At 39.1% G+C, this 12,470-nt stretch overlaps 1 protein-coding gene across 6 annotated transcripts in view; it reads left to right on the plus strand.

Annotated features, from left to right (window-relative positions):
- The window catches only part of SPSB4 (splA/ryanodine receptor domain and SOCS box containing 4), a 192,731-nt gene that overhangs the window by 116,524 nt on the left and 63,737 nt on the right, over nt 1-12,470 (plus strand). Inside the window, exon 1 of one of the 6 annotated variants that reach the window (XM_081956406.1) lies at nt 7,923-8,411. The exons of 2 other annotated variants lie outside the window; for them this stretch is intronic. The gene's annotated coding sequence lies outside the window, so the exon portion shown is untranslated. Of the gene's footprint in view, nt 1-7,922; nt 8,412-8,435; nt 8,633-8,784; nt 8,893-12,351; nt 12,382-12,470 lie in introns of those variants that run through there. 3 more of the 6 variants (XM_081956407.1, XM_081956410.1, XM_081956411.1) reach the window with 3 other exon arrangements.

Raw genomic sequence — 12,470 nt, forward strand, 5'->3', positions numbered from 1 at the left:
TTTATAGCTAATAATATTTTACAACATTTCATGGATTTTACTGAATATATTGACTTCAAATCAGGGATCCTCAATCCCCAGTCTGTGGCATGGAATGATACTGGTCTGTGGTAGTTGGAAACCAAGCCATGCAAGCAAGTGAAGCTTTCATACGTGGAATATAGGTAGCATGCAAAACTATCCGCTGCTGCTCCAAAACTGGTTTCTGGTTTCAAAAAGGTTGGGAGCTGCTGCTGTAAATTATCTGTTACTTTAATACTATTTTGAGTATTGGAAGTATTTAAATTACTTTTATTATTAAATTGTATACTGCAATTTGGACAATGGACAATGCGTTCATTTTGATTTTAGTGTAATGAACTCAGAACACAAAAAGTTGAATTGTTAGTAACACAAATATTGCTGCTTATGTAATGCAAAACATTATGTTTAATGAAATAAATACATTTTAATGAAGGAATAAAGGCTGCAGTGTACTTAAAATGCTAATGAAAGAATTACTGTATCTGGTATTTATGGACCAGCTCGTATGATGGAGAGATAATTGTTATAAGGGAAAACTTAGAAAAGAGCATTTTCTAAATATGTGTGGTTTTAACTTGAGAAAGCAATTGCTACTTCAGAGATTTATGAAATCATTACATCCATATCTAATTATTCTAATATGTTCTATATATGTTCAGCTACACTTATGGATGGTTCAGGAAACAGTACGTAGTGTAGTAAGAACATTTACAAGAAATAGTAATCTAATCATATTTTGTCTAAGTTATAATGTTATACTGAATATGAATATATATATTTGTATCTGCCCATGCTTTATGATGTGTAATTTTAGATTTTTATGATTGGAAGGGATAGATCATAGAAATATTAATATGATGTAACTTTAGAGAGAGAGAGAGATTAAAATATATTTATACTTATAACTTTTATGAAAAATATTTGAAGCCACTTCTTTATATCTTTTTTCTACTTTTCTAATTTTATCTTTAACTTTTCCTTTTCTTATACTTTTTATTTTTCTTTATCTCTTTTTGTCTTTATTTTTTAATTTATGATGATTTTTAATCTTCCCATTTAAAGGTTTTAATAAATATGTAGAAAAAAAGTTAAAAAGAAAATGTGCCCTCCTCAAAAGTCTTTGAAAAATACCTTAATATCCAATTGGTAATTGTGCAGGAAACACTTTAACTGTTTATATTATTATATTGCTCTAGTCAATCTACTTCTATTAAAAGAAAAGAATTTAATCAAGACTAAAAATTAATTTAATTGTTAATTTTAATCTAATTTTTAAAATTGTATTGTTAATATTAATTGGGTTTGTTTTTGGATACTTTATTTAATTTCCTTTTTAACTTTTGTAATATGTGTTTTGTTAATGTTGTATGCCATCCTGAGATCTTTGGGAGAAGGGCGGCATATAAATCCAATAAACAAACAAACAAACAAACAAAAATATTCTTCTGATCTCCTGTCAGAAAAGGTATGTTTTTTTTAAAAGCGATCTACCGGTAATTAGAAGAATGACAGGAGAAAGAAAACTTATTTAAACATTTATGCATAGGAGTTTCTCTGTGATCTACATCAGCATACCAAGGTGAAATAGAGATCAAAAAATTATAAATGAAATTTACGTTTCTTTTAGTATGGAATAAAAATCTAAAAAGGGCATCTTTACAGGTCTACATAAAATAAAAACCAGAAGTTTAAAAGTATGTAACATATATTTCATATCTGTCTTTTTACAACAGACAGAAACACTGACATTGAAATTTTATTTTTGGTAAAATGAAGAAACTTTTAAACATTCATTCAACTTTTAACAATACTAAAACATGTGAAGCCACAGCTTTCATGAATAATTGGGTAATATTTGTGATTGAATATTTATAGCAATAGCACTTAGTGGTTTACAGAGTCAGCATATTGTCCTCAACAATCTGGGTCTTCGTTTTATTGACCTCAGAAGGATGAAAGGCTGAGTCAACCTTGAGCTGGTAAGAACTGAACTACTGGCAGTTGGCAGTCATCAGGATTAGCCTGCAATACTGCATTCTAAACACTGCACCACCACGGCTCTTATTTGTGTTTTAAAAATATTTGCTTCCATTCAATACCATTTATTGTCCATTGCATTGCCATTAACAATCCTTTTCTGGGTAGGAATTCCAGAAATATGGCTCATTGTTTTAAAAGGCAAGTGGCTGATACCTGCAACTTGATTATAGGAAATAGACATATCCGTAAGCGCCCAAGTAGTCCCTTGATCCCAGACAGTGAAGGTTCATTTTAAACTGGACATGAAATGAACAGAAAACAGTGCCAAGTTGCAAAATTGATATAACTCAGCAGCCAATCATCTGCAAGCATTCTGATGGTTGAATTTTGCACTACTTGAAGTTTCCAGAATGTCTTTAAGGGGTAAATCGAATACACATTATATCAGTCTTGTCTGGAGTTTTGCAATTGGCAATAAAAAGCAGTCCTAGCTACTAAAATCAACAAATTCCTGTAGCCATGAATTCCGGAAATGACAGCGCTTTCCTTTTTCTCTGTACCTCTGGGCAGCAGAGGAACTGATAATAACACAGTTGAACTGCATATTAATCACTATTGTATATAGTGTATTACTTTTTATTGTCACGAGTGTAGCACTGAAGCTCAGTTTTCCAGATATTAACACTTTATTCAGTGGCTTGTTACTGAGCAGTAGTCTCACAGATGGAACTAAGATTTTGCAGACAAAAATTAAACATAGGAAATCTGCCTCATAAAATGAGCACATACTGTATATAAATCTATGCTGTGAAGTTATCCTAGACTTCTTCCTGCCCTTTTGTGTAGACATTCTCAAAACAGGCTTGAAATGTCTAGCACCTGATATATTTATATTGACATAATGACATTTTCTGGCCTGGAAATGCTGTTTCCTACCTCACTAGTTTCATTTCTTACAATCACATAAGAACAAGGCTGGAAAACATTGTGGGCAAGATCAAGTTTAAGGAATTGAAATTATGTAGTTGAGATCCTACTTTAAGGGTAATTATGCAAGCATATTAATATACTACATGTGCTGAAGTATAACAAGTTCTTCCTGTAAGTTTAGACCATCATACATTATGAAGTAACAGAGAACAGTTGACATTTATTTTTAACATGTTGAAAATACATTTCAATGAATGTTTTTGCCACTTTTTGTAGATAATGATGTGCTATTTTGAGACTCAGATGAGGGCTTCTCATTATTTACTTCTTTAAATTAGCAAACCTTAATATAGGAACTAGGTAGTGCTTCCAAATAAAATGTACTTGAAAAAAAACCATACCAAGTGTCATGGCTATTCTCTTCCATTGGAATCATAGCTATGATATGAAATCTGGCAGAACAGTCATGTCCAGAGTTATAGGCATTTGTGTAAGGGAACTTTGTTTGCTGGTGTCACATTTGAAATAGAAAGTCTCTTTTAAATGCTATTCCAAATATGCAGGTACTAGATTTGGTTCACCTCCAAGATGTGGTGGAGCCCTATTCTTGCTTCCATACATTCATGAATAAGTAGAATATAAGGAATTAATAATACAAGCTTGTTTTATATTACTATGCATATAGAATCTTGAACACAGGCTGGTCTCCTTAGCTTGCTTTGAGTGTAGTTCAGGATGTATTCATTAATTCTGTGGAATAGAGTAAATATGTAGACTAGGGAAGTTTTGCCAGGATCAAAAATTCCTCTAGTGGTATTTTCAAGTCCTATTATCTTTTATATTCTCAAAGACAGATGCATATAATCCTGCCTATCTATCTATCATCTATCTATCTATCTATCTATCTATCTATCTATCTATCTATCTATCTATCTATCTATCTATCATCTATCTATCTATCTATCATCTATCTATCTATCTATCTATCTATCTATCTATCTATCTATCATCTATCTATCTATCATCTATCTATCATCTATCAATCATCTATCTATCTATCATCTATCTATCTATCTATCTATCTATCTATCTATCTATCTATCTATCATCTATCTATCTATTTATTTATCACTAGTGGACATCATAGCAAAATATATTTTTTAACCCACAATAGCTAAAAGATGAGGAAACTGGTAGTATTTTTTCAAATTGTTAGTAAAGGCATTAATTTTTTTAGAAAATAAAAAGCTATGCACTAATGCCTTTACTAACATTCGGTAGTTTAAAAAGTGCTACAGGTCGGATTCCTCCTGATTTTTCAGTATAGTAGATAATTAGTTTGGCATCCATCAAAATAACTATACAAAGTATATGTGAAATGCACACAGAATCATGTATTTATTTATTATTTTATTTTATTTACTGAGCGCTTATAGACCGCCCCCTCTCCCGAAAGGGATTCGGGGCGGTGTACAGTCCATATCAGAAATACATCATATAAATAACTATAAAATTAAACAATTAAAATTATTAAATAGATAAATAGATACGAAGGAGGATAAAAAGGTTTAAAGAACTGTACAGCTGAGTAAATAATTTAAAACCCCAACAAATATCCCATAAAATTAAATTTAAAAAACAATTCCCCTAAAAAACCAGTTAAAAAATATGTTTGCCAGGAGGTAGCAGTTATTATTATGCCAGGCCAGCCAATCGGAACAGGTGTGTCTTCAATTTTTGTCGGAAGGAGCGGAAGTCGGTGGTGGTTCTAATGTCGGGGGGGGGGAGGTCATTCCAGAGGGTTGGGCCCATCACAGAGAAGGCCCTACTCCTTGGTGTCGCCCGTTGGCATTGCCTAGTGGACGGCACCAGGAGAAGCCCCTCCCTGTGAGAGCGAATTGGCCGCAGGGATGTGTGTGGGAGGATGCGATCCCGCAGGTAGCTAGGTCCTGTGCCATGGAGCGCTTTAAAGATGGTGATCAAAACCTTGAAACGCACCCGAAAAACCACAGGCAGCCAGTGCAGCTCGCGCAGGAGTGGTGTTACGTGGGAATACCTAGTACTCCCCATGACAGCCCGCGCGGCTGCGTTCTGGACTAGCTGCAGTCTTCGGGCGCGTCCCAAGGGAAGCCCCATGTAGAGAGCATTGCAGTAGTCCAGGCGAGACGTCACCAGTGCATGAGTGACCGTGCGTAGGGCATCCCGGTCCAGAAGGGGGCGCAATTGGCGCACCAGGCGAACCTGGTGGAACGCCCCCCTTGCCACGGCTGCCACATGGTCGTCCATTGACAGCCGGGCATCTAGGAGGACGCCCAAATTGCGCGCCCGTTCCACAGGGGGCAATTGTTCGCCCCCTATGGCCAGCGATGGAGTCAGCTGGCTGAACCGAGGTGCCGGTAGCCACAGCCACTCAGTCTTGGAGGGGTTGAGTTTGAGTCTGTTGTCCCCCATCCAGACCCCGACGGCTTCCAAACATTGGGACATCACTTCGACAGCCTCGTTGGGGTGGTTTGGGGTTGAGATGTACAGCTGAGTATCATCAGCGTACAGATGATATTCAACCCCAAAACCATGGATGATCTCCCCCAGTGGCTTCACATATGCGTTGAACAGGAGGGGCGAGAGGACCGACCCCTGCGGCACCCCACAAGTGAGTGGCCTCAGGGTCGACCTCTGCCCCCCTGTCAACACACATTGCGTCCGGTCAGAGAGGTAGGAGCCGAATCACCGCAAAACGGTGCCTCCGACTCCCATCCCCTTCAGCCGGCGCAATAGGATACCATGGTCGATGGTATCAAAAGCCGCTGAGAGGTCTAATAGGACCAGGATAGAGGAACAACCTCTATCTCTGGCCCTCCAGAGATCATCAACCAACGCGACCAAGGCTGTCTCTGTGCTGTGCCCGGGTCGGAAGCCGGACTGGCGTGGGTCTAGATATTCGGATTCGTCAAGGTGTCGCGGAAATTGCTGTGCCACCACATTCTCAACAACCTTCGCTAGAAAGGGAAGGTTGGAGACTGGACGATAATTAGCTAGCTCCGTTGGGTCAAGTGAAGGCCTCTTGAGTAAGGGCCTCACCACCGCCTCTTTCAAGGCAGTTGGTAAGGATCCCTCACCCAATGAGGCGTTTGCCAGGCCCAGAAGCCAGCCTCGTGTCACCTCCCAGGATGCCAGTACCAGCCAGGAGGGACACGGGTCCATTGAACATGTGGTGGGTCGCAGCCGTCCACGCAACCTGTCCAAATCCTCGGGGGCAACAGAGTCAAACTCCTCCCAGAATGGTCTCACAAGACTCACTGTTGACGGCTCGTCCGGTATGTATGTCTTTCCATTAGTTCTTCTAAACTGTGCTATGTTCCAAATTATGTTACAAATAGATAAAGAGCATTTTCCTGCTCATACATGAGTGGCTAGCCTAAATATTCTGGGGTATTAAATAAAAATAGAGCAAAGCTTCCTTGGTTTTGGAAATATTTAGTATGCCTCTTACAGCCACAGGCCTCCTTGAAAAATGAAATAAGGGTGAAAGTCCATTTAGCTATTGTGGCTTCTCATATATTTTAAAGCATCCAAGTTTCTTTCAAACAGTTCTTAAGAATTTTTCAAAGGAGTGACTTTGAAGCTTGCTTTTTTTACCTGCCGCACTTTTTAAATCCACTTGAGCAGAAACATATTACCAAAGACCGAGATAGAAATAAAAATATCTTCAAAAGTAATGGAAGTGAGAGGGTTGGAAGATTTAAATCAAAATGGATGAAAGACCTTTTAGAACTCTACTATTGACTATTTCAGACCCACAGCTTCTCAATACCAAAATAGAACTGTCAATTTATGAACCATGCAAAACCATTTAAATAAAATAAAATACTTTCAGTTTTCAGAATATTTTTGGTTCGATAGAAGGATGGAAGGATAGATACTAATATTTAAAATCACTTCAAGGTAATCAGTTGATTAATTACAATAAATCAAAAGACTGGAACAACCCAATTATTTGGAAAAGTTACAGTAGCAGCAACTTTGGTACCACCACTTTTTTAAAAGATCAAGAAAGTAAGTTTTTTCAGTGGTTTAAATCATGATTGCATTATAGCAAGGTGTAGGCATCTTCAAACTAGTTGCTGCAAGGCATGAATCTGAGACTGATGGTAGTTTAGTTCTTAAGTGTTCTTAAGTCCTTGTTCTGGCCATCTCCATTGTTCTGGCCATCTCCCTAACAAGGAAGGTGTTTGCTGGGTTAAAAAAAAGTATTGTAATTAGAATGGTGCGTACACTGATAAAATGTGGAAACTTTACATGAGAACTATTTTTTTCACTGGAAGACTTTTAAACTGCCAAGAACCAAAACACAAATAGGCTTCAAATGAAAGCAAATTTATTGGCTAAAATCTCATTTTCTGCAAGAGATTTAGAGTTGCTTTTTTTTTTAAACAACAGCTTTGTTGGAACAAAGCTATCCACCTACAATTGATTCGAAGCAAAAAAACAGGATGCTTGAGTAGGACAATTCCGAAAAAGAGGCAGCATCGTATGGAAGCCAAAACAGCGCACACTTCCCCCCCACCCTCAAAAAGTCGAGAAAGTCTCAAAATCAGAGACATGAAGGAACTTCTTTCTTTTGATTGCGAGACACCATTTATTCACAAGGGGTTAAATAATGCAGCTCCCGCCTGTGTAAACTCTGGCAGAGAAGTGTGTACACAGACAGGAAATGCAATCTGGGCCACCGTGAGATCAGTTCTGCTGCCCTTCTGCAGTCTGCCGGTGGACTCGCACTTCGTGTTTGGGTGGCCGTTCACGCACGCTCCCTCGTTCGCTCGCGGGCGGCCTTTCTCTCCCCCATCCCCACCCACCCCTCTTTCCCTTAGCGTGTAGGCTAAGTGGCGATGCGAAGAAGCGGGGGGGGGGAGGGAAGAGAAGGGGCGTCACCATCTGTTGTTAATTCTCCGGTCATTGGATTAGTAGCCCTCGGTGATGAGATCAGCAAGATCAGCTTTCAGGATGGGGTGCTGGACTGGCTTTAGCTGCAGGCTCTTCCCATCTGGGCTGTCTGTGTCATAAAAGGGGAGAGCAAGAAAGGGGCGGGGGAGAGGCTGGGCAGAGAGAAAGAAGAAAGCCGAGGCATAAAAGCTGGAGGAATCTTTGAAGAAACAACGCCGAGGCAGCCGGGGCGGCAAAGGGCAGGCTGCCCAAAGGCCACTTTTCCTTCTGCCGAGAGTTTACAGCGGGGAGTTTCCTGTCCGTGCGGCTCGCCTCGATTGTCTGCTGCAAACGCGTGGAGCACGCGAAGTCCAGAAACCGGCGCCGGGCCGGGAGTGGAGGGAAGCGGACGGGCTATTTCTGCCGAGTTTTTGGTGCCATCACCCCCACTTCCCATCATCCCACCGTGGCGTGGTTCCTCCTCGGCGTTGAGCTCCAACTTTTCTGAGTTTTTGCCTCCGGAGCGGGAATAGCGTATCACAAAACCAACAATTGGGGTAAGCAATAACGGGGTGTGGACGTTTTTTTCCCACTGTTGAAGGGAAATAAGCTTGCAAACGTCCCAAGATTCTCTGCTGCTGATTCTGCTTCCAAGCGGCTTGTCTTTTCTCTCTGGATTTTTATGTAGACGTTTAAAAAAAAAAAAGAACGAGGCTCTGTAGATGCTATAAATCCAAGACACGCGGGATTGACGGCGAGATGCTTCATTGTTTATATGGTAAGTGTCTGGAAAAAGTAACGGCTAATCGGGGGTGGTTTACTCAGCTGGCGATTGGACGTCGACATTTAATTGTGTCTCAAAAAATATAACGTTGAAGCAAAACAAGGCTTGGCTTGGTGATTAAACAGCTGTTGCTAAAAATGAAACTGGGTAGAACTTCACCAGCCCTTTGTAGATGCAGATTTAAAGTCTGGCTAAGCTTGGCTTGTTTGTATGAGGACTAAGTGGCTGATTATCGGAGAACAAACGAGCATGCGGTAGGTTACATGCGCTGCCTGAAACCATTAAATTTTGCCAGGATGTTATAAACGGAGCTGAGACAAGCTTTAATTTACCAGGCTCACTTGTTCTAAGAGATGCAAAAATAATTTCCTGTGATCAAAGCTTCCTTGATGAAGCACTGTGACCCTAGTGCTCGGCATGGGCTGAGCCTTGTAAAAAGTAATGTAAATTCTACAATGAGCATCACATTTTCCTGCTAGTCATGCTTCCCAGAACAACTGATTTCTTCTCAATACTCCTGCAAAATTACTGGATTTTAAAGTACAAATAACTCGTTCTAAAGGGGGGGGGTATATGAATTTTATATGCACCAGAAGTTTTGTGTCCAAAGGTTATCAACTATTGCTTTAATCATAGCTTTGCTTGAAGTGATTAGACTAATTAACTTTGTCCCTTCCCAGTCCTTTCAACATTACTCCTTGTCCTGTTCTGGGTGGTAGAAACTATTCCATTGTGAAATAATTCATTCAGGGAATGTGTTTGTAGAGTTGGGAAGAGGCCGGACTCAGCCAATATCTTTCAGCTTCTGGCCGCTTAACCTTTGTTTGGTCAATGTATCGTGTTGCATTGTGGATGCTGAAAGGTCCTGTCTCTCTCGAGATTTTTTATTTAGTTTTGCAAATAGAGGAATGGTATTATATATTAGAGAGGGGGGCAGTATATATAGGTGCCAGCATCAATAACTGTAGAGATAGTGTGGATGAAGAGAGCTTCCCAAGATCTCAAATTCAGGAATGGAAGCCATTCTTCTATTTGTGTCTTGTTACTTGACCCAGCACAACCCCTGTGCTCAGTTTCATCACTTGCACTTAGGAGAAAAGTAATACTTTCCTTTCTGGCAAGGGCACTGAAGCTTATTATTTATTAATGCATGAGACACACTGACTTTCTCAAGACACTGCTGAGGAAGAATGAACAGAGTATATACATTGGAAGCTGTGAAATGAAACACCACATTTCTATAGTAACTCTTTGTGGGAAACAATATATTAGACTGAGAGTCCACTGTTTAAGGCAGTGGTCCTATTGAATCTCATTATTTTGTCATTTTAACAGGCAATGACCTTACCAGGAACTATTTGTATAGAATGGTAAAGATTATCATGAAAGTATATCTTTTATATATTTGGTATATGCCTGGTTTGTAAATAACTAGCAGCCTTGAAAAGAGTGCCCTTATCTATATCACATAGGTGTATAACTCAACCAGTAAAGACAGAGGCTTGAAGTAACTGCAGTGCAGTTAAACTGTGTTAGTCATTTCAGCTCCAATAAAACCAATGGGAGTTGGTTATTAGTTATTAGCCACAGTACTTTCAAAGAAACTGACATAGATTAGATCCTGTATGCTGGTCCACTGATCATTGGGGGGGGGGGGTATTTTAGACTTCCAAGGAAAACTTTTTGTTGCAGATCCTTGTTAGCTTCCAAAATAAATAGCCTCGTGTGGCACGATGCCTGCGGAGTGAAAACTCTCTCCTGCTGCTTTGTGGCAATACTCATTAAATCTCCAGACTTCTTGTGGTAGGGTAAGCTTAGCATAATGGATTTTCCGTGTACCAAGAGCAGACAACTATTCCTGTCTCCTTTCCTCCCTAGATGCTGCTTGTCCCAGTTCTGTGTGTGTAGGTCACTGTCTAACTCTCTTTCAAGTGAAATGTTTGTCACACTCCGCCTTTTGTCTCCTGTTTACTGGTGTTACATCTGCTGGATGTTGATGTCTTGAGGAACAGGAATTTATTTTCCTATTCATTCAGCAATTTTGTTCCCATGTTCAGTTCTCGCAAATAATTTATTGCATATTTACTCCATTTACATTACATACCTGGCAGGAAAAATAGGGTTGTCACAGTCCAAAACTTGAGAATTGTCTTTGTGATTCAAATTAAAAGGCTACTTTTTCTCATATTTCTTTTGGAAATATAACTTTATTGTAGGTTTGCATTTTCTCTCTGAGATTTTTTTAACAGGGCTTTTTGAACACTTTTTAATGAGGTCGGGATCTAGTGCATTGATGGCTAACCTTTTTGTTGTCACTTTCCGAAAGCGTGCATATGTGTGCCCATACCCATAATGCAATGCACACGTGACAACCGCCCTATGTGCCCCGCCCTCCTGCGCATGCACGCACGCCCCCACATTCTACTTTCCCCCTGTGCATGTACATGTGATCCCCGGACCTCATTTTGGGCATAGCGGACATCCCTGAAGCCTCCTGGGACAAAAATGGAGTACAGGGGGAGTATGTGCCTGCCCCAACCACAAATGCACATGTGACCCCCCATGTATGCCTACGCATCTCCCGCATGTACCCTGTTCCCCACACATGCATGGCAGAGACCTGAAAAACAACTGGCCAAGGGAAGTGAATGCACATGTGCAGTGGAGCTGAGCTGGGGTGATGACTCACATGCCCGTGGAGAGCCTAGGTTCACCATCATGGATCTTGTGCATAAATGGAATTTATATTTTTCCTCTTCTTTCTTTGAAAGTGCTAATTCTAGCTAGTGCTGTTGTTTTTCATACATCTTTTATTAACAGCCTTCTTCCAAGACATCAATATTACTATAATAAAAATGCTTTTAAACTATAAGATCTTCAAGATTCAGTTCTTACCTTCTAAGGTAACATACTTGATGGAAATTGAATAATTGCTAGAATTCCATCAATTTTCAAATGCTATTGGAATATGTAAATCCCAAGCCTTAGGCCAATATAGTATAGGAACAGCAGTTTGTAGTTCTGAAAAGTCAGCCTGGGTTCAGATAAATTTGGAAAAAGCTCATTTTGTGAGTTATTAACAGTCATGCTGACCTCATAGTACATAATTAATTAATCCAGTAACTATCAATGCACGGTTGAAGATGGCTTGGTTCATTGACGTTTTTAAAAGCATATTTATTATATATATATATATATATATATATATATATATATATATATATATATATATATATATATATATATACATACATACATACATACATACATACATACATACATACATACATACATACATACATACATACATACATACATACATATATATATATATCACCTTTGGTTCATGTAGGATGACCAGCTTCATTCATCAATATGGTCTTTACAATGCATCTGAATATTATTTCTGTCTCTGTCTAATAGATATCCCTGTTCTAATGAGTGTTCCATCTTACACTGCTTCTTGTCCTCTAGCTGAATCATGTACATCTGCTGCTTTTTTTGGTGTTGGTTTACTAAGATTATTTCAAGGTAAACAGTCTGTTCCCAGAATATGTGGACAGCACTTCCCTGTTGTTTTGCGTTTTTGTATTTTTGTGCGCATTTAAAGTCATTCTCATCTGTAGAATCAAAACTGTTTTTTAGATTGTAGTGTGATATTTGTTTGTCTACTTGGTATGGGAAAATGTTTATCTCTGTCCTAGGGAGAAAATAGATACAAGCCAAAGGATAGCAGTGAAAAGGTACAATAATTTTCCATTCTTGTTCTAATCTTTATTAGGGAAAAATAATGTGTGTTCATAAGATAGAAATTCTAGCATAAAAGAGAATA

Source organism: Natrix helvetica (assembly GCF_964273705.1).
Source record: "Natrix helvetica genome assembly, chromosome: 5".
In the NCBI taxonomy this organism is placed as follows: domain Eukaryota; kingdom Metazoa; phylum Chordata; class Lepidosauria; order Squamata; family Natricidae; genus Natrix; species Natrix helvetica.